Source organism: Castor canadensis, chromosome 16 (assembly GCF_047511655.1).
Source record: "Castor canadensis chromosome 16, mCasCan1.hap1v2, whole genome shotgun sequence".
Taxonomy (NCBI): Eukaryota; Metazoa; Chordata; class Mammalia; order Rodentia; family Castoridae; genus Castor; species Castor canadensis.
This window is the reverse complement of record NC_133401.1, coordinates 22,298,253-22,318,781: the sequence shown is the minus strand read 5'-3', so window position 1 is coordinate 22,318,781 and position 20,529 is coordinate 22,298,253. Positions and strand designations below refer to the sequence as shown.

General features: G+C 45.2%; 1 pseudogene; it reads left to right on the top strand.

Moving 5' to 3' along the window:
- The first annotated feature begins 16,758 nt into the window (after nt 1–16,758).
- Nucleotides 16,759–18,335, top strand: LOC109683884 (prostate-specific antigen-like; annotated as a pseudogene).
- The last annotated feature ends 2,194 nt before the right edge of the window (nt 18,336–20,529 follow it).

Genomic DNA, 20,529 nt, shown 5'->3' with positions numbered 1-20,529 from the left:
TAGGGTGGACACACAGAGACTTGAATACACACACACACACACACACACATACATATGACTGCACTGTGCACACCTATCGAACAGGGTTTTTTCAAGTTCAAAGGGTCACAGTCTCTCCACTGTGATCAAAGCTCAAGGTCAAAGCTGCACACATACAAACATTGAAAATAGGTACTTTCTTCCTATCTGCATCAAATCACCATATTCTTCCTGCCATCACTGGGAACTGGTCCTAAAACCAAAGTGAGACTGTGGGGACACAGATGTGACAGGTGAAAAAGAAAAAGTGTGAGGTTGTCTGTAGGAAAGGGTGGAGGGTGCGTGTTAAATGGTTTGTGGTTGAAATTCTTCTTGAGTCTCTCATAGTTCCCTATGTGTTCAGAACAAAAAAATTAATTCATCTTTTGTGGACTATCAAAAATGTTTGGCTAGTAAGTGGTCTTGCAAATGATATGTCTTCCTGAACAGGTCTGTTTACTCACCAGGATCATAAAGACAATGTGTACTTTATAACAGATTTGTTTACTGTCAGTATTATAGCATGTTCCTTCAGACAAGGTTTGTTTATGCTCAGGATAACAAAGATAGTATCTCCCACTGGAGAAATATTAGGCAGGCTTTGTAGCAGCCCCCTTCCTTTATAAGATCAAGGATTCTTAATATTACTCTGGTTTCTCCTCAGTGGGACCAACCACCATGTGTACAGAATCCTCTTGGATGCTCTGATCATTACCACAGGATTTGGGGGTGAGAGAGAATGAATATGCACACGAAACTCATTTTGCCTCTTGTGTTTCACAAGGCCCTTGACCCATAATGTTGTGGCTATGTCTGTGTCTATGAAACCACAGCAGGTTACCTTATTTGTTTGTGAGTCTGTAAAATCTCAGACCCTTCAGAGTTCTTAACAGCTGGGCACTGAGGCTGCACCTGGCCAGCTGGAGATGGAGGTAGGAAGGAGATCCAGCTCAGTGCAGCCACATAATACAGAAGGGGCCAAAGCTGAGCTGCTCTTTGTGGAGGAAATATGAGCTCAGATGAATCTGAGCTTTTCTGGCCCCATCTGGATACTGCCATACAGAAACTCTTTCCACAGATTATTAAAGAAATTTCCTTTCACCAATTCCCCACCACCAAACATGCTGTGCCTGTTGGAATTCACATTTCATATATCAGGAATGATCCACAGGCACCAGTTCAGACACCAAAAGCCCCCAGCCTGTCAGTCACTAGCCACACCCAACCTGCCCCTGAATCATCTCCATCTGTAAAGCCCCAACTCAGGCCAGATCGTCTATGTGACCCTCCCCATCCTCCTTCTCAGAATCAGAGTCTTCCCATGTCTCCAGTTCAATTTACAAGATCATTCCCTTTCTGATCATGCCTTCACTTAGACAGCAAATAGCCTGTGATGTTACTGATTCAATATGCATCATAATCCAGTTATTAGTAGTATAAGATTCTGGGTTTGATTTCCAGAAACCTCAGCTCTGTGTCCACAGGTCATAAAGGTTTCTTTCAGGGCAGATGTAAAAACTTGAGATATTTATGCAGCCCTGAGCACATCAGGGGGTTTTTTCCCACTTCAGCCAACTTATTTAAAAGTAACTTTGCAATCTCATTATCTCTTATGTTGTATCTGTCTCTGGTGACCAATTAAAATGTTTTTAGATATTCTAAGGTGTCATCTGTACAATTAACCCAGACCTTGCCCTGTGTAAGTATTTGATTAGGACTATCCAAAGGCAACATCATGCTTTGTTTCCACGTCTTTATTGGGTCTGGATTACTGAGTAAGGACCAGAAGGCTCCTGGTCTCACCAGATAAAGAACTGAAAATGGGACTCACAGAAGATTTAGCAGGAGCAGGTTTATTAATGAAAATATACCCTCGAGATTAGAAAGCAGGCAGGTTCAAGAAATGAGTGAGTGCCTCAGGTTCCCAAGACCTCAAGCTTTTATTGGTGTCTGTGGGTATGTGTTCATTCCTGGAAAGTGGAATATGTGTCATTAACTTCTGGAGACTGGGTTATGCATCCTTAACTCCTCCCACATGTTGGGCATGTTAGTTTTTGGCCTTAGATACTTAGATGGGGGCTGTTCATTTTCTGAGATTGTGAGGGCTTTGAGTCATTCCTTAATATTAATGGGCCAAGATGTGTTTTTTTTTCAAGTCAACATCCCAGCAATCATTCTCAGCAATCAGGTTTCCTAATACCTATGTTAACATCACACATGGATTTTTAGGGCTATCTTTTTGTCTAGAAATAGCATTACTGACACCTTTACATCCAGTTTCATAAAAGACCAACTCCAGAAATCCCAGAACAAATTTAGAAAGTTCATCCTTAAGATTACTTTCCTCTGAGGCCAAATGCAGTGACTCATGCCTGCAATCCAAGCTTTTTGGGATGCAGGTTTCAGAAGGACCAGGTATCAAAACCATCCTTGCCAAAAAAGTTAGTGAGATTCCTATCAAGACAAACAAGCCAAGTGTGGTGTTCATGACTGTGATTCCACCTATACAGGAGGCATAGGTAGGAAGATCATGGTTTAAGGCCAGCATTAGACAAAAAATCATGAAAACAACTTTATAAAATGGGGTGGGGGCTTGAAGTGTGACTCAAGTGATAGACCACCTAACTAGCAAGTGGGAAACCCTGAGTTCAAACTCCAGTGGCACACACACACAAAAAAAATCAATGACCTCAAAGACAATTCAAACAAACAGATGAATGAAGTAAGGAAGTCAATTCAAGACCTGGACAAGAAAGTCAACAATATGGGTGAGATTCCATAAGGAAATTTCCTAAAAGGAAACCAGATGGATATGTTGGAAATGAAAAACTCAATAAATCAAATAAAAAACAGTGGAAAGCATCACCAATATGCTAAATCAAGCAAAAGATTCTCATTAGTATAGTGGTGAGAAAAAAAATAAATAACAATAAAAAGAAGAAATATGAGAGATTGAAGAAAATATTAATCCAGACAGCAATAAAGAAAAAATAAATGAATACAGCCACAACTTTTAAGAACTCTGGAACATGATCAAAAAAAAAAACCTAAGAGTCTATGGAGCAGAAAAAGTAGCTGAGATACAACTAAAGGCATATAAAATTATTTAATAAATTTATAGTGGAAAATTTCCCAAATCCAGAGAAAGAAATCAACATCCAAGTACTGGAGACATTTAGAACCCCAAATACACATGACTAGAAATGAAACTTCCCACGTCACATTATGGTTAAACTGCCAAGACTACAACACAGAGAAGGAATATTGAAAGGTAAAAGATGAAAAATGTGGGGAGGAGGGGAGAGAAATGACCCAAACAATGTATGCACATGTGAATAAATGAATAAAAAAAGAGGAAAATGCAATTTACTTACAAAGGCAAACTCAACAGAATTACATCAGACCTCTGAACAGAAATCCTAAATGTCAGGAAAGCATGAAATGCTATCTATCAAGCCCTTAGAGTAAATAATTACCAAACAAGATTTCTATACCCAGAAAAGTTATCCTTTAAAATCAACAGAGAAATAAACACCTTCCAAGATAAGAATAGCTAAAGCAATTTGTGATCACGAAGCCAGCATTGCAGAAGATTCTTAAAGGAATCCTATACACATATAAGGGAGACAAAGACAGTCACAAACACAAGAGTTCAGGAAAGAAAAAATTTTATAAGATAAATTGCTGAATCCATGGGAATTCAGAAAGAATAAAACATGTTCAAGTCAATAAACCAGTAAACTCCTAAGATGAGTGAGGGAGAAACAAAAGAGCAACCAATACTCTGATCAACTAAGAAAAAAAAATCAAAAACTTATAAGAACCACCAAATACCTCTCAATAGTAACCCTAAATGTAAATGGTCTTAACTCTACAATTAGAAAACATAAATTGGATTTAAAAAACAAGCTCCACCTGCTTTCTGTCTGCAAGAAATACATCTCATTGGCAAACACACTGAAAGTAAAAGGATGGAAAACAATATACAAAGCAAGTGGAAGCAGAAGCAAACAGTAGTAGTTATTCTTATTTTTGACAAAGTTGACTTCAAGTCAAAATTAGAAGAGGTAAAGAAAGTCACATCATATTAATAAAGGGAACAATCCATCAAAAAGATAAAATAATTATAGCTGTGCATGGCGGTGCATGCCTGTAATTTCCGCATTCAAAAAAAACAGAGGGAAGAAGATTGAAAGTTTAAGGACAGCCTGGCTTACATAGCAAGTTCCATACAAGCCTGTGATATGAGACTCTGATCAGAAAAGAAAAAGATGAACAAGAAAATAAGAGAAAAAAAGAAGGGGGAGAGGAGGATGAGGAGAAGAGGGAGGAGGGAAAGGAGAAGAAGAAATAGCTATTGTAAATATATATGCATTAAACATTGGTGCACTTAATTTCTTTTAAAAAACACTACTTGATATAAAGGGACTGATAGGCCCAGGAACAATAATAGTGGGTTATTTCAAGATCCTACTTTCATTAACAGATCATTCAGGCAAACTAGCAAAGAAAATTCAGAGTTAAACTGCACTACTGCACCATATATAAAATGAACTTAAGAGAATCTACAGAGTATTCCACCTAACAACTGTAGACACATATTTTCTCCATGGCCCATGGAACTTTTTCCAATATAGGTCCCATTTTATGACATAAAGTAAGTCTTAACAATTACAAAAAAGTGAAATAATTTTTTGTGTCTTATCAGATCAGAATGGGATAAAACTAGAAATAATAACAAGCTACAGACTAACTGCATGAACACATGGAGATTGAGCAATACACCTTTGAACTACAGGTGGGTTAATGAAGAAATCATGGAGGAAATTTAAAAATTCCTAGAATCAAATGAAAATACAACCTAGGTGAATCTTTGATATATAGCAAAGGCAGTTCTGTGGGGAGAGGCTATAGCTCTGAGTGGCTCCATTAAAAAAATCAGAGAAAGCTCAAATAAATAACCTAATGATACAACTTAAGGTCTTTGAGAAATAAGAACATGGGCCAGGTACTGTGGCTCATACTTAAAATCCTATCAACTCAGGAAGTAGAGATTGGGAGTATCTTAGTTTGAAGCCAGCCAGGCAAAAAGTTTATGAGATCCCATCTCAGCCAATGACTGTATGTTTCACCCAGTTCCTTCACGTAGCTACACGGGACCATAAATAGGAGGATCATGGTCCAGACCAGCCTAGACTTAATTGTGAGACTCTTAAAAAAATAAGTAAATAAAAAAGGGCCAGGGATATGGCCCAAGTGGTAAAGTTCCTGCCTAGCAAGTACAAGGCCCTGAGTTCAAACCTCAGGACTGCCAAAAGAAAGAAAAACAAGAATGAGCCAAACAAAAAATCAATAGATTAAAGAAAAACAAAGATCAGGAAAGAAATTAATGAAGTAGAAAGAATTAATGAACAAAAAGTTGGTTCACTGAAGATATAAATAAGATTGACAAAAACCTTAGCCCAACTAACAAAAGAAAGAGTAAAGATACAAATTAATAAAACTCACTTTAAGTGAAATACATTACCCTCCATGTCAGTGGGACTAAACCAATCAGATAAAGGCCTTAAGAGCAAAAAAATTTTCTGGGAGAGGAAAGAATTCTTCTTCAAGACTGAACCATGCATAACCTATTTGAGTTGCTAACCAGATTTTGCTAACTGGAGTGCTTCTAGAGGAACAGAAACTAAGAGATAAGCTTTCTGAATTAGATCTGGGGTTTCTTCTGGGATTCGTTCTGTAATTCACCAGTATTTGAAGGTATTAGTAATAAAGTGAGCACTGAAAATTCATGACTGATGTAGCAGTGAGATCCATAAAGTACCATCTTTGGATGCTCCAAATGAAATAGTAACAAGAGGCAAGGTGCAGGGTCGTCATGTATAACACACCTTAGAACATTTTTTAAAGTAACAAGTGTCATGAGATAAGATACTTGCTCCTAATTGTGTTAGCGAAAGTGGGGAGAAAACAGTATGTGCTCAGAGCTTCAAATTCTCAGCTCAAGGACAGCACAAATTACCTAAAGTTGTTATGCCTGCCCTGAAGGAAACCTTCATGTCCTGCAGACATGGAGCTGAGAGTCCTGAAAATCAAACCCAGAATCTTATCCTATGCCATGGCTGGATTACAATGTGAATGGAATTTCCAACATCACAGGCTGTCAGCTGTTCACATGAAGGCAAGACTGGGAAAGGGAGGGATGCTGGAAATTGAGATGGGGACATATGATAGACTCTGATTGAGAGAAGAAGGGTAGAGGAGGGTCCAGACAGAGGATGTGGCATAGCCAGGGAGTTGTGCCACTGAAGATTGAGGGGCAGGTAGATACGTCCAGTGTCTGACAGGCTGTGAAGCTCTTGGCGTCTGAACTGGTGCCCAAGGGAAGGTAGACCATCCTGATATGTGAGATCTAAATTCCAACAGAAACAGGTTGATGGAATGGGTAGGGAAAATTAGTGAAAGAAAGTTTATTTAACAATAAGTGGGAAGAGTTTCTGTCTGGCAGTATCCAGATGGGGCCAGCAAGGCTCAGCTTCACCTGAGCTTACCCTTCCCCCACAAAGTGCAGTTCAGCTTTGGTCCCTTCTGTATTATGTGGCTGCACTGAGCTGGGTCTCCCTCTTACCTCTATCTCCAGCTGGCCAGGTGTAGCCTCAGTGCCCAAGTATTTGCCAAGAACTCTTGAAGGATCTGAGATTTTACTAACTCACAAGCAAATAAAATAACCTGCTATAGTTTCATAGATACAGGCAGAGCCACCAGGTTCTGGGTGAAGGGGCTTTGTCACTCATAGCATAGCAGTCAACATGAATTTCATATGCACATTTGTTCTGTCTTACCCCCAAATCCTATGGGAATGATCAGAGCACCCAGGAGGATTCTGTGTACTTGGTGATCAGTCCCACTGATGAGGAACCAGAGATTAAGAATCTTTGTTCTTATAAAGGAAGGGGGCTGCTACTAAACCTGCCTAATATTTCTCCAGTGGGAGATACTATCTTTGTTATCCTGACCACAAACAAACCTTGTCTGAAAGAACATGCTATAATACTGACAGTAAACAAATCTGTTATAAAGGACTCATTGTCTTTATATCCTGGACATTAAACACAGCTGCTCTAGTGGAGTTACCGTTTGCAAGACCACTTGCTGGCCAAACATCCTTGTAGACAATACAGAAAAAAAATGCATCAACTTTTTTGCTCCAAAGAGATTCAGACACATGAGAGGCCCATAGAGAATTTTCTTCCAACAACATTCAGTATGCACACTTCATTTTTCCCTACAGGACAACCTCACACTTTCTTCCATATACCCCTTGTACACCACATCTATGTACCTTCAGCTTTACACAGGTTCTAGACTCAGTTACCAATGATGACAAAAAGAATGTGGAAATTTGATGTGGATATGCAAACATGCCCTATTGTCGAGGTCTGTGTGTGTGTGTGGCTTTGACCTTGAGGAGACATGGAGAGGACTGAAACACTTTGATCTTGAAAAGCCTCTGTTTGGTACTTGTCCATAGTGCAGCCTGTTATGTCTGTGGGCAGGTGTCTGTGTGTTGGGTGTGCAAGGCTCTGTGTGTCCATCCCATCACCACATGAGTGAACTATGCCCCATAAGGAAATCTTCCACACCTAGAACCTGACTTGGGGCTTATCTATAGAGAAGTACTTCCTGTCCTAGCTCCCTGTGTTTCCAGGATGTGTCTCTCACCTTCCAGCTCTGTGTCTGGAGTTCCCTGAAATCCGGCCCAGTGGGTCCATATCTGAATGCAATTCTGGATCACCACTAACTGGCTTTGTGAATGGATCATGGTATTCATCTTAACTATCTTTATCTGTTCCATGAATATGTCTGACTCTGAACATGTCTGTTCCATAATGTGTATATTCATAATATGACCCTTAAATAAATCACTCAGGCCCACATGCTCACACATGCACAAACCCCAATTTCACAGATGAAGAAATGGAAGCACACTGTGGGCAAATAAATTACTCAAAGATTCAGAGATGCTGTTTCAAGTCAGGTACACTGCAGACCCTCATTGTGAGTCAGCCTCTGGGCCTAAGTACAGACTTGTCCACCCTCCTCCTAGGTACCTTTCTTAAGACCTCACCTTGCATACCCAGGCCCTGTGTGAAAGTGTGTGAGTGGCCAGACTACAGTAGAGACTGAATTATGTCTCATTTTTTATGTCCAAAGTTCTCTCTCTCTCTTTCTCTCTCTCTCTCTCCTCTTCTCTCTTCTCTCTCTCCATGTCTTAGTCATGCATATTCACTTACACATGACTGTCCATGTGATTACTGAAACTTCACTGTGTACACATCAACCAAGCTTCAGCTACAGTACTGTCCATGTCAGAACCTAAGTGTGCAAGTCTGGTTGTGCATGTATGTCTGTGGTCGAAAATGGCCACATCCATGTTGTGGTATGTCACTGAGTTTGACTGAGATTAAAAAAAAAAAACATGGGACCGAGCCTATCTCACACATACTAAGTACCACATCCACTTAATATCCTTGGCACATGGAAAGCCTTAGTGACCAACGCCAGTGGCCCCTGTCTGAACCATCATATCTAGAGTCTTCATCTCCATCTCCAATCACAGAGAACTTCTTGTCCTTAGTCTATTCTCCTACTCTCTAATCTCCTACAGCCAAGAGATGCATGGGGGAGAAAAAAGAGGATATAGTTCCAGAGAAAAAGAAAACTGAGTTAAACAAACACATCAAGAACTTCTGAAGAAACTGAGGGGAAGGTGAGGGAGAAGCAGATGCTGGTAGAGCAGGGTGTGGTGAGGGAATACGGGGTCCTTATTTATGGTGACAAGGCCCTGTGTGCTCCATTCCCAGTCTTGGCAAGTGACTTTTTGCAATGTGGAGACTTTAACTACAGTACTTCAGGCATCTCCCACACTAGGTGCTGTCTGGGGAGGCCTTCCAATCTGCTACAAAGGCTGGGATCAGAGCCCTGAAAGAGCAAGGCTGGGAGTAGGAACTCCTGGGTTCTAGAGGTTGGGTTGGAGAGGACTGGATTCCTGGATCTAAGGAGAGAAAAAATTTGGAGTCTGGGTTGTTGTATTTGATGAGATGAGGAGTGACCCTTCTATCCTGATGTAGAATGAAGAGGGACTGAGGGTTAGAGCCCATTTTGTGTGGTGTGTGTGTGTGGGTGTGTGTGACACACGTGCCTGCATGTGCCAGTGTGGGCATCTGTGACCAGTCTTGGTATCTAAATATGTCAGAAGCATTGGTTTCTCACATTTAGGAAATGGTAACCTAAATCTCAGTTAATCACAAGCCTGGAGGAAGACTGGTTGCTTACTCTGTCCCTTCTGTCCACTCCACACTGAGCTTCCGGGTAACCACTCACCCATCAAGAGCCTTAGGCATTCTAGGTGAGCACAAACTGCGCAGGCGCAGAGGCTCCCAACAGGCTCAGGCCTTTTGGCGTAACTTCTGCCATCTGCACCATGAGTATCCTGTCCAGCTCTGTGACGTCATATAGACGCGACCAGCCCCGCACATGTGCCTCTCCCATTGCGCGTTCACGTGACGCCACCCACATCCGCCCCTAGGTGAAGGCATCTTGTGCAATATGTAAGTTAGGATTCATGTCACCGGGGAGCCACACGGGACCACAGGGAAACACACACTGCAAGGTGCTTGCAGGGCCATCAGCTATGAACTCTAAACTCCATAGTTTCCCTTCAAGTCCAGGGTTATCCTACAGTGGTCTCCTGAATGTGTGCCACATTGGTGTTATCTAAACCCCATTTTGCAACAAGGATTACACAAGGGTCCTTGTGAGGGTCATGATGTGAGCAGGAATGGAGCATGATGGAGGGCAGAGATGGAATCGGGGGAGAGGGTGGATTTCCCTAAAGTCTGAACTGAGAGGGACCCACCCATGTGAAAATAGGGAGGAGGGCGGATTGAAGAGTTAGGTTGAGGTTGGCTTTTGGTTTCCTTTGGCTTAGAGAAAATGGTGGGGGTTAGGTTTTTGGAACAGCCAAAGCATTTGTAGGGGGTGTGATTTTAGTTGTAGTTTGAATTGTGGACAGAATTGGGTTAAGTTGGTTGAGCACTCAACTAGATGGTGTGAGGGATTGTTACCTGTGGATGAGATGTTCCTTGGTTCTTCTGGTGCAGTATCTAACATGCTGGAAATTTAGGTCTGTGTGCCACAGATCAGACCAAGTAGGACAAATCTCATCCCAGCAACAAGGGACAATTAAAACCAAACCACAGGACAGTTAGTGATATTTTCAGAGAGAATTGTTGGTAGACGAGATGGGAAGTTGACAGAATCAAAATGGAGTCACGCTGGGCATCACGGCCCATGTCTACAATCCTAGTGGAGGCTAAAGCAAGAGGACCATGAGTTGGGGTCCTGCCTGGACTCCTGGTCCCTTATTGAGACCCTATCTCAATAAGAAAAAACAGACAAATGAAATCACTTGTAACAACCCTTCCAAAAGTAACTAAAGCCCAGAATGGGTTCTTAGGCATGGTTACCAGACAATAAAACCCTTCCACCAATCACCTCTGACAGAAGACAAACTCTCCTTTAAATGACTGTTTCCACTGACTCCAAACATATTTTTAGTAGTCCATACTTACAGAGTTATTTACAAAAAAAGAGTAACCTCTACACAATTTATTTAACTGGGTGTCTTCTCACTTTGACACCCTCTTGCATTCTGCTTTATAATGATGTTTCAACTTTTAGGCTTAAACAACATTTTAGGTTTAGCCTTAAACAACATTTAGTTGTTTAGCCTTAAACAACTTTTAGGCTTATATACTTCAACCATTACAATTTGTCCCCTTCTCACATACTAGCTTACCACCCATCCAAGAAACTTACAAACTAGACTGGCTGACACTCTAACTCCCTCAAGACCAAGAAATATCCAAACACAAGGGAGAGATTACAACTGTCACTTAAGAACATTTTTTTTGCCAAAAAGCACTTGGGCTCACAAGTTAACTAAAACAGGTTAAAAATTCTGCATCCCTGCCTCCAGTTTTTAATCTGTCTCCTTCGCTCTGAGCCATTCTTTCCTACAGACATGTTGGATTCCAAGAATGAAAAAACAAGACCAAAAAATAAACATCTTGTGACAAGAGTCACAAGTCAGCAACAACTTTCTTATCGTCACAAGGCCCCACCTGATTAATCTTCTGAGATGATGACCAAGGGGACCACACTTTTGGTCATACCTCCTGCCCCTGCTCCTAATCCAGCGACTTGTCTCACTTGATCCTCTAATTTTTCTTATACCCATCTTAAGTTTCTCATCTCTATGCGACAGAATATCCTCATCCACAGACAGTCATCCTAACGACATCCTCATCCTCATCCTAACAACACCTTCTTATCCTGTAGTCATTATGAACATGACGGCCACTTCATAATGACTACAGTCTTCCTGTCCAACAATGGAAATATCATGTTCTTAGCAGATGTCTCTGCCTGAGCCTAATCAACTTCCCTGAGTCCTGACAACAATCAAGACTCTGGACTCTGAGTACTACCCTGTGACTGACTCCCCCATTAGTAGGAAGCAGCTGGATTGACTTCTCCATCCATACCCTGAAAGAATCCATGGTCCTGAGCTCTCGTGGAGGGAACAGAAGCATAGGCACCCAGGTAGAAATGAGCAGGAATGAGAAATTATCCTGGCTACAAGACGCCATTTCCCCTTCACAGAGGCAGAATCATAAACCCCAGATGGCACATACCCTGGACCAATGATTAAAATAATGGTCCTATGTCCTCCTTATGGAGCACATGGGCACCTTGAGGGTGTCATAACTGATATATAGCTCTCCACACATGGCACTACACCTGGAAGAACAAAGAGGATCAAACATACCTGTCCTTGATTTCTCAAAAGTGCAAGCATATAACTTCCCACACCTGGGAAGCCATTGTGCAGTCATCAAATCATTCAGAGGGGTGGGGGACCACAAAGGGAAGGCCTGAATTTTGCACCACCTGGTAACCCAACCACAGTGAGTAACAAAACCCCAAATCCCAATGGCTTTAGAGCTGTTGCCCTCTATCCAAACTGTCCACCTACATCACAACTTATCCAGCTCAACTGCATCTCACTCCAAACCCCATCCAAGATCCACTCACCCCTACCTTTTTCTACTTTTTGTGATTCTTTCGCTACACCTGGAAAGTGTCTTTTCTTTTTCTTTTAGGACATTAGCAAGCCATGATTTACTAGCAAAGAAAAGTACATCTTGAGATGAGTCCAACTTCACTGAGTTGTTGGGTCTTGGGATTTTTATTATCCAGTAGGGTAGAGTTACTAGTGGCATGAAATTGGGGTCCTCCTCTTGTGGCTCTCCCCAAATGGTTTAGGGGCTGTATAGTGGTTGCTTCAGATGTGGGAAGTCATATGTCTAAACTTTTGAGAAAGTAAGGACAGGTTTCTGTGCATTTGAGCCCCTTGCCCTTTCCAGTTTATCACTAGCAGTGGAAGATCATTTAATGTTCATGACACCCCTTAAGTCACATGCACAGCCTGGTTATGAGAAGTGTGCTCACTAAGGAGGATATGTGGCCCTTAATTTCAGGTCCAGATTTTGGGCCAACAGGGGTTTTATAATTCAGCTTCCATGAAGAGGACAGAGACAATTCCTCATTCCTGTTCATGTCTACCTAGCTGTATATGCTAACAGGATAATTCAGGAGGTCATGGTTAGGGTTTTAGAATAGTTTTCATTTCATTTTCAAAGAGAAACTAGGTGAGGCTGGAATTGGAGAAGGTATCAGGTATATTTTGGGGATGCAACAGACATGGAAATTAGGATTAAGTTGTGTTAACTATGAAGAAGATAGTTTGATTTTTTAATTTTTTTATTAGCATAAATTAATTGTACCAGGAGTTTCATTGTGATATTTACAACATGCAAATAATGTACTATGATCAAATTCATGTAATCTGTGTTACTCTTTCTTAACCATCCTCCTCTCCTTTTTGACAGTTTTTGTTGGGTTTCATTATGCTACCTTCACACATAAATCTAATGTACTTCTGTATTATGCTCCCCATCACTCTCTCCTTTCCCCCTCCTCCAACCTGCTGATTTCTGACCCTCTCCCCCAAAAAAAAGCAGTCCTCCTTTTACAATTATGTCATATTACTGTTTTTAGGTCTAGATTCTGCATATGGGAGCATATGTGATAAGGTTTGGTTTGATTTTTGAATGTGAAAGTTGTGGGTTAGGGTTAGGTTGGGTTAGGTGGAATTGTGTCTTGTTGGGGTGCTGGATGGGGTGTTAAGTAGGGGTGAGTGGATCTTGGATGGGGTTTGGAGTGAGATGCAGTTGAGCTGGATAAGTTGTGATGTAGTGGGCAGGGTTAGGTTGATTGGTGTGGAGTTGGCTTTGGTTAGGTTGAGTTGGGTTGAGTTGTACTGGCTGGTGTTGAATTGTGAATGTGGATTGGGCACTGGGCCCAGGTGTTCCTCACTGAGACTAAGGTTCATCTCTCCACGCAGGTGGCCCTGAATAACCTCATCTTCATATGCGGGAGCTCAGATCCCCAACTGGGAATATACCCCTTACCCCAGTCCTCATGGTCTTAACTTATGAGTACCTGAATTCCCTTCTGTCTTTCTCCCTACCCTGGAGTATTTCCTGGCTTGTCACCAAGTTTCAAGAGATTTTATAGAGGTTTTGAAACAGTTGGAGTGGGACATGCTCTGGTTTTACAGAAACATCTGGGATTACCAACCTGTTGGGAGGCAAGGAAACCGTATTTCAGGCAGGTATGAAAAGATGAAGATGAGGGATTAGCATTTTGATCCTGAGCAATGAAGAATAAAATGCCTCCATGAAAGTATTGTCGGAGACACTGGGCCCTGGGCCCTGGGCATGAAAGCCTTACTTGGGCTTCAGTCATATGGGTTTGACTTGAATGGTCAGGGATTCTCTGAAATATCTATGGGTGTATTCCCCAGGTCTCCCTTCACGGGCTCTGTCTCCAGGAGCAAAGCCCAGGCTGTTGCAGCCCTGCCCCTTTTGGGCTCAGCGTCTGGAAAAGAATCCAGGGTGATCGGGGCCTGCAGAACATCAGGTGTTCCTCCTTTCATCCCTTGCTTAGCATTAATGGTGAGAGGGGGTGGCCACGCCTAGAATCATGGGCCTCAGCCAGCTTCTGGGTGCCAGCACTGCAGAGGAGGGGCCTTGAAAGGATGAAGGCTTTAAAAAGTCTCCCCAGCTCTCAGCTCACCACCTGGCTGACCATAGACACCTCCGGCACCACGTGGTTCCTGGTTCTGTTCAGGGCTCTGCCCCTGGAAAGAACTGTTAAGCAGAAGGAGGAAAATAGGAGAGAAAGGAATGTCTTCTATCTGACCTCCGTAAGTCCTTCCCTTCCCACCCACCACCCCAGCCTCATGCCTTCAGCCCACGTTCACCTAGACCAGGTTATCAGGCTCCTTCCTATCCCTCCCAGGCTCACCCTAAAATCCTTCCTCAGTTTCTTCATGTTGCTTTTACCATCCTCATTCTCCTGGAGGTCCTGCTCCCTCCCGCTCACCATGGGACATTTCTCCTCTTCCCTAGACTATCACCAAAGGAGCCAATCCTGCACCATCCCTGTCTATTGGGGTCCTCCAGCTCTTACGGCTCCATCTGTGTGCAGGTCCCTGGAATCTGAGTATCCACTCCCACCCCCCATAGTTCTTTATGGCCCTGTGCTCTGGCTCTTGAGCCCCAGTTCCCATGATCCCCTAGTGGCTTTTACAGTTCTCAACCCTATACCTGAAACACTGAGTCTATTTCAGAACCTTAAAATCTCCAAGCCTTAGAAATTTGCACAACCAAAGGGCCCTTTACCCCACCCCCATCCTTCCTCTCCTAGCCACTGATCCTACCCCCACCCTGGTTTCTGTATCCCCTTTCCTGTCTCCAAACACAAGTCCCCTACACAATCTCCTTTCCCCCTTTCCAAGACCTCAAATCACACAAGTGACCAGAAAACTAGACCTGATGCCTGCTCCTGATGCTGTCTTGGTGACTGCTCCCCTTTCCCTGGGGTCAGAGTATGTATTCGCCCCATTCAGAACCTGCCACCAACCTGAAAATTCAGGCAATCCAAGGAGAATTCCAGAATTCGGGGCACATCCCAGCTTCCCTCACCCAAGTTCCCTGACCACACCAGTCCCGGTCCTCTGTCTCCTAACCCAGGTCCTGGCCCCTTCTGTCAACCTTGCACCTCTGATCCAGCACCCTCTCTGCAGGTGCTGTGCCCCACACTCAGTCCAGGATCATGGAGGGATGGGAATGCATGAAAAACTCCCAACCGTGGCAGGTGGTTGTGGTCCATAAGAACAAATATGGATGCAGAGGTGTTCTGGTTTACCCCCAATGGGTGCTCATGGCCGTGCACTGCATCTAGAGGCCAGTAGGGCCAGGGAAGGGGCTTCTGTGCTCCACAGGAACAAACAGATGGCATTTCCCTTGGATGACCTCATGTGAGGCTACAGTCTGAAGGACAGAAGCACAGTGCTGATCCAGGTGGCCTGGGAGAGGCAGAGCTGGGGCTAGACCACCTGTCCGTGGCTACCTGGGCCTCTCTGTGTCTCTTCTCTGGCTCTGTGTGTGTCTCTCCATGACTATTTTGGTCTCTGTCTTCCTCTCTCCTTCTTTGTCTTCAAGTCTCTGTCTCCTGTCTCTCTACGTCCGGCCATGTCTCAGTGTCTCTGTGGCCCTCTGTCACTGCATGTCTCCCCTTCCATGTCTCTGTCCATCTCTGTCTCTCTAGGTCTCAGTCTCACACTCTGCCCTCCATCACTACTGGCCACACTCCCAGGATGGACCTCAGAGAAACGGAAGGACTGTCTCCAAACTGTGTGTGTGTGAAGGGCACCTCTCCCTCTGCTTGGCCCCTCCCTGCAGATCCTTCTCCACTCTGGGGAGACACAGGGAAGGCTGGGCAGAGCTGGAGCTGGGACAGAGCAACTGAGGGAGGAGGAAAGAGAAGAGGAAAAAGGGAGAGGAACGCAGGGTGCTGGGGAGGGAGGAGCCACGACCTCAGGCTTCTGGCCAGGCCCTCCTGCTGGGGAGCCCTCAACTCAGCTCTACTGCAGCTGAGCAGCTCTCAGGCCCTCCCTCCTCCTACCCTGCACCCCTCCACTCTATCTCCTTTCTCTCTGTGTCTCTGCCCCTGGTTTCCGCTCTGTTCCATCTCTTTCTCTCTCTTTCTTTCCTATCTCCCTTTCCTCTTTTCTCTCTTTCCTACACCCTCCTTTGGTCTTTTCTTCCCCCTCCTCCCTTTGTGTCTTTCTCACTGTCTCTGCCTTTGCTCCTTCTTGTCCTATCTCCTTTCTGCTGTCTTCTCCCACTCTGCTCCCTCTGCCTCTCTCACCCTCCATTCCTCTGGCTCTTTCTTTCCACTCTGGTTTTCTGTCCTCTGTGTCTGCCTTTCACACCCTCACCTTCCTTTGTTTTCTCACTCACTAACTCTTATTTTTCCTCCACCCTCTGTCACTCTGAATTTCTCACTCACTGCCTCTGTGTCTCACTGGGACCATCCCCCATGTACCCCTGCCCAGTCTCCTGCCATCTCTCTCTCCTCATCCCTTCCATCCCTTTCCATCACAGCAATTACCAGCTCTGGCTGGGTCACCCTAACATCTTTGGTAACCAAGACAGGGGTCAGAAGTTCAAAACCAGCTCCAGCTTCCCACACACACAATTCAACATGAGCCTCCTGAAGAACCCCAATCCCATCGTAGGCAAGGACCCCAGCCATGACCTGATGCTGCTCTGCCTGACACAGCCTGTCCAGATCACAGAGGCTGTGAAGCCCGTGAACTTGCCTCCGGCTGGGGCAGCATCAAACCAGACAGGAACAGAGTGTGTAAGTGTGAGCCGCACCCCAAGCAGACCAGGTCTGAGTGAGAAAGGGTGAAGACTGAGCTGGGGTTGGTCCACAGCCCTTTGCTCCCTGTCCTACAGACATGCATCCAAACAGTCTTCAGGGCATGGACCTGAAACTCATGCCTAATGTCATTTGTGATAACATCTACAACAAGACAATGAGAGATACCATGCTGTGTGCCACATGGAAGGTGGCAAACCCACTTGCATGGTAGGCCACCATCTCCTGCAGGACGCTGCAAGGCTGGGTACAAAAGGTCCAGGCTGAGATGTCAGGGATGACAGGCAGTGCCCCAGGTACACAGTTGCCCCTCCCCCATGTCTCACTTCTTCTCACAGCCTCTGCAGACTCCACCTGCATCTCCCTGCTGCATGTCACAGCTCTGCCCTGGCATTTGTCACATTACACAGGGCTTCAGCCACATGCCCAGCACTGTCCTAGGTCCTGAGCAGACAGCAGTGAGCAGAAAACACACCTCCCACGTGGAGCCCCGTCCTTACAGGGACAGAGAGAAACACAAAGCACGACACAGACCCAGTGAGAGAGGTCGGTCGGGAGCTGACAGAGCTAAGGGGGCAGGAAGGAGACCTGGGGACAGGGTGGTGGTGGGGACCTTATGTGGAAGGTGACATAATCCAACACTTGACACGGGTGAGGAGTGGCCCACGTGGCATCTGGGGAGGAATAGAAGAAACAGCAGAGTTGGGGCCCCCCAGGAGAGAGCCCGGAAGGCATGGGGGCAGCTGTGAGATGTATGACTGATGCAGATGTCAGAATACAGCATAAGAAGAGGTCAGCAAGGACAGAGGGGCCCATCCTGCCGGGCCCCAGGTGGCCACAGGAGGGCGCTGCTTTGCCTCTGGTGAGCTGGTTGTAGGGTACTGAGCAGAGGCAGGACTGGGCCTGACTCCCGGCTTACGGGTGCCCTCTGGTGTCAGTGGGAGGGAATCACACTGCAGGGAGGGGCCGAGGTTAGACTGGGTTGGGTGGGGCTGACCTGGGTGGAAGATCCTGCTCCTTCCTCTCCCCTGACTTGTCAGCAGGGACTGTTCTGGACCCTGCCCTCTGCGCAGAAACTGGACTCTGAGGTTGCTTTCTCATTGGCCAGCACTCCATCCACTATCCTTCAGCCAGAATACCAGTCTTCCTTCTGGGAGTGGACTGTGGAGTACCCAGGTCTGAGAGCCAAACATTGGTTGGCTGGCAGAACCTGACCCTGTTGATACCCCCCTCCCTCCTCCTTCTTGTGTTCCCAGAGTGACTCTGGGGGCCCAGTGATCTGCAACGATATGCTCCAAGGAATGTCCTCATAGGGTCTCCCCATGTGTGGCTACCCTGGTTTTCCAGGAGTCTTCACAAAGTGTTGTCCTATGTGGACTAAATCAAAGATACCATAGCTACCAACCCCTGAGTATCCACCATTAAAAATGGAGCATTAGCAAGTTCTCGTATCATTATTCCTCACAGATGGTCCCACCTGGCCAAACCCAGAGCCACCAGCTCTTCCCAACCTGTGTCCTGAATGTGAAGTCAGAAGAGGGTGGAAGGAAAGGGCAGACACAGGTGTAGACCAGTGATTTTCAAACATGTTGCTTACCTCTAGGGAGCAAGGAAGGGACACATCTCATGCAGGCATTTCAAGGACACATGGAAGGGGGTGACCATGGTACCATGTGGTTCCAAGATGAAGGACAAATGGTCATCGGGGAGAGTGGACACTGACATATGGTGCTGTCCATGGAGCACTGAGCAAGAGCTGGAGGCGCACACAGCAGACACACCCAACAGGGATGGACCTGAAGTGAAGCCTTGCAAGGGAAGTGTGGATACAGAATGAGACAGAAACTTCGCACACTAACATCAAGTACGTGACCACAGAGAGCACTGCCAAGGGAAAGGTGTCCATGAAATATGCCACAAGGATAGTGTCCTGGGGACGGGAGGGGGCTGGTCATGGGATAAAAGAAACTAAAAGGTTACTGGTCAAGGTTATATGTGAACAAATGAACCAAGTAGATGTCAACACAGTACATGAGCCCGTCATGGACCGAGGCCCCAGTGTTCTGTAAATTGAGACAGTCAATCCACTCACCTGCTGCCCATAGAGACCCATGGAGGGAGGAGAAAGAGAGGCCAGGCAAGAGGAAAAATGCAAAACAAAAAGGGACATCTCCACTCAGACTGTCCTCAAACAACAATGATAGAGAGAGGGAAAGGGAACAGGAAACTTTCCAGGACTGGTGATGGGACCTGAATTCCAGGGACCAGAAAAGGACAGAGGCAGCTGTTGGGAAGGAGTCTGGGTACTGCGTCTTGGACTGGGAGGTCTGCTGTCTGAGTCCTCAGTCACCCTAATAAGGGGCATTGATCAAGGCTGCCTGGGATAGTCCGGGTGAGAAACTGCTGCTCCTGAGCACCACACCCAATGTGCCCTCTGTCCCCAGCATGGGAAAGCTGGGTCCTCTTATCTCCATAGAAGACAGGACACAGCCCTTCCCAGGACTCTGGTGCCCATTGGTCTCTTAACTCATAGATCTGTGTATCCCAGCCTCACCCTGAGGCCACCTCCCTTCTCTTCCTCTTACCATTCCTCCCTCCCTCTACCTGTGTCTACATCTTCCTCCCTGCCCTCCCCTCCATTTCAGCTCTGCCTGATCTCTACCTCTCAGTCTCTGTCTGTTTCTTCCTTTTCTATGCATCAGGTATAATTTTAATTCTTTCCCCCCCCAAAGGCTGTTTATCCATGTGAACATCTTAATTTATTTGTGATACACATTCAGAAACACTAATGACATATCACAAAGGAAACACACTCATGCACCACAAGTCAGGTCTAGAGATAAAACTCTCAGGCTGCCACCCCCAGAGCTGACTAGGGCACTGGAATAATCCTGCTCACATCTGACCCCCCAAAGTCCCAACCAACACCCTTCAGAAGTCCCACTTGTATCTACTCCTGGTCTGCCCTTCCCTTATCACCAAACGTGCACATTCTGTTCTCATGGTGTCACATGTATTAACTCATTTAATTTTTTTTGCAATACTTGGAATTGAACTCAGGCTCTTGCACTTTCTAGACAAGCACTCTACCACTTGAGTCACTTACCCAGTCCTTTTTTGCTTGTAGTTTTTTTTTTTAGAGATGCGGTCTCTCACTTTTGCCTGGGCTGGCCTCTGGCTATGATACTCCTACCTCCATCTTCATAGTCTGCAGCTGAGATTACACTTTACTTTGAGAAGACAGTGCTTTCAGGGCATGTCAGAGTTTCATTTCACCATGCTTAGCTGCCCATACACTTAGAGTTCACTAGAACTGAGGCTAAGGGGGCCCAGCTACTGCTCACTCTGCTTAACACTATCTGTGTGCTGCTGGTTTTGCAAGATGCAAATTACAAGAGCCATCGTGAAGTCTTCCACCCAGATTTCAAAATCAGGCCTGGGAGGCCAGGCAGGATGTGGCTAGCTTCAGTCCCTTTGACCAGCCCCTGAGAGGGCGATGTATGAGGCTGTAAGTGTGGCACCTGAGCTTCAGTGGGTACCCATGGAAGTTGGAAATGTCAGGGATGCGTAACATGTGCTGAGCAAAGCTGA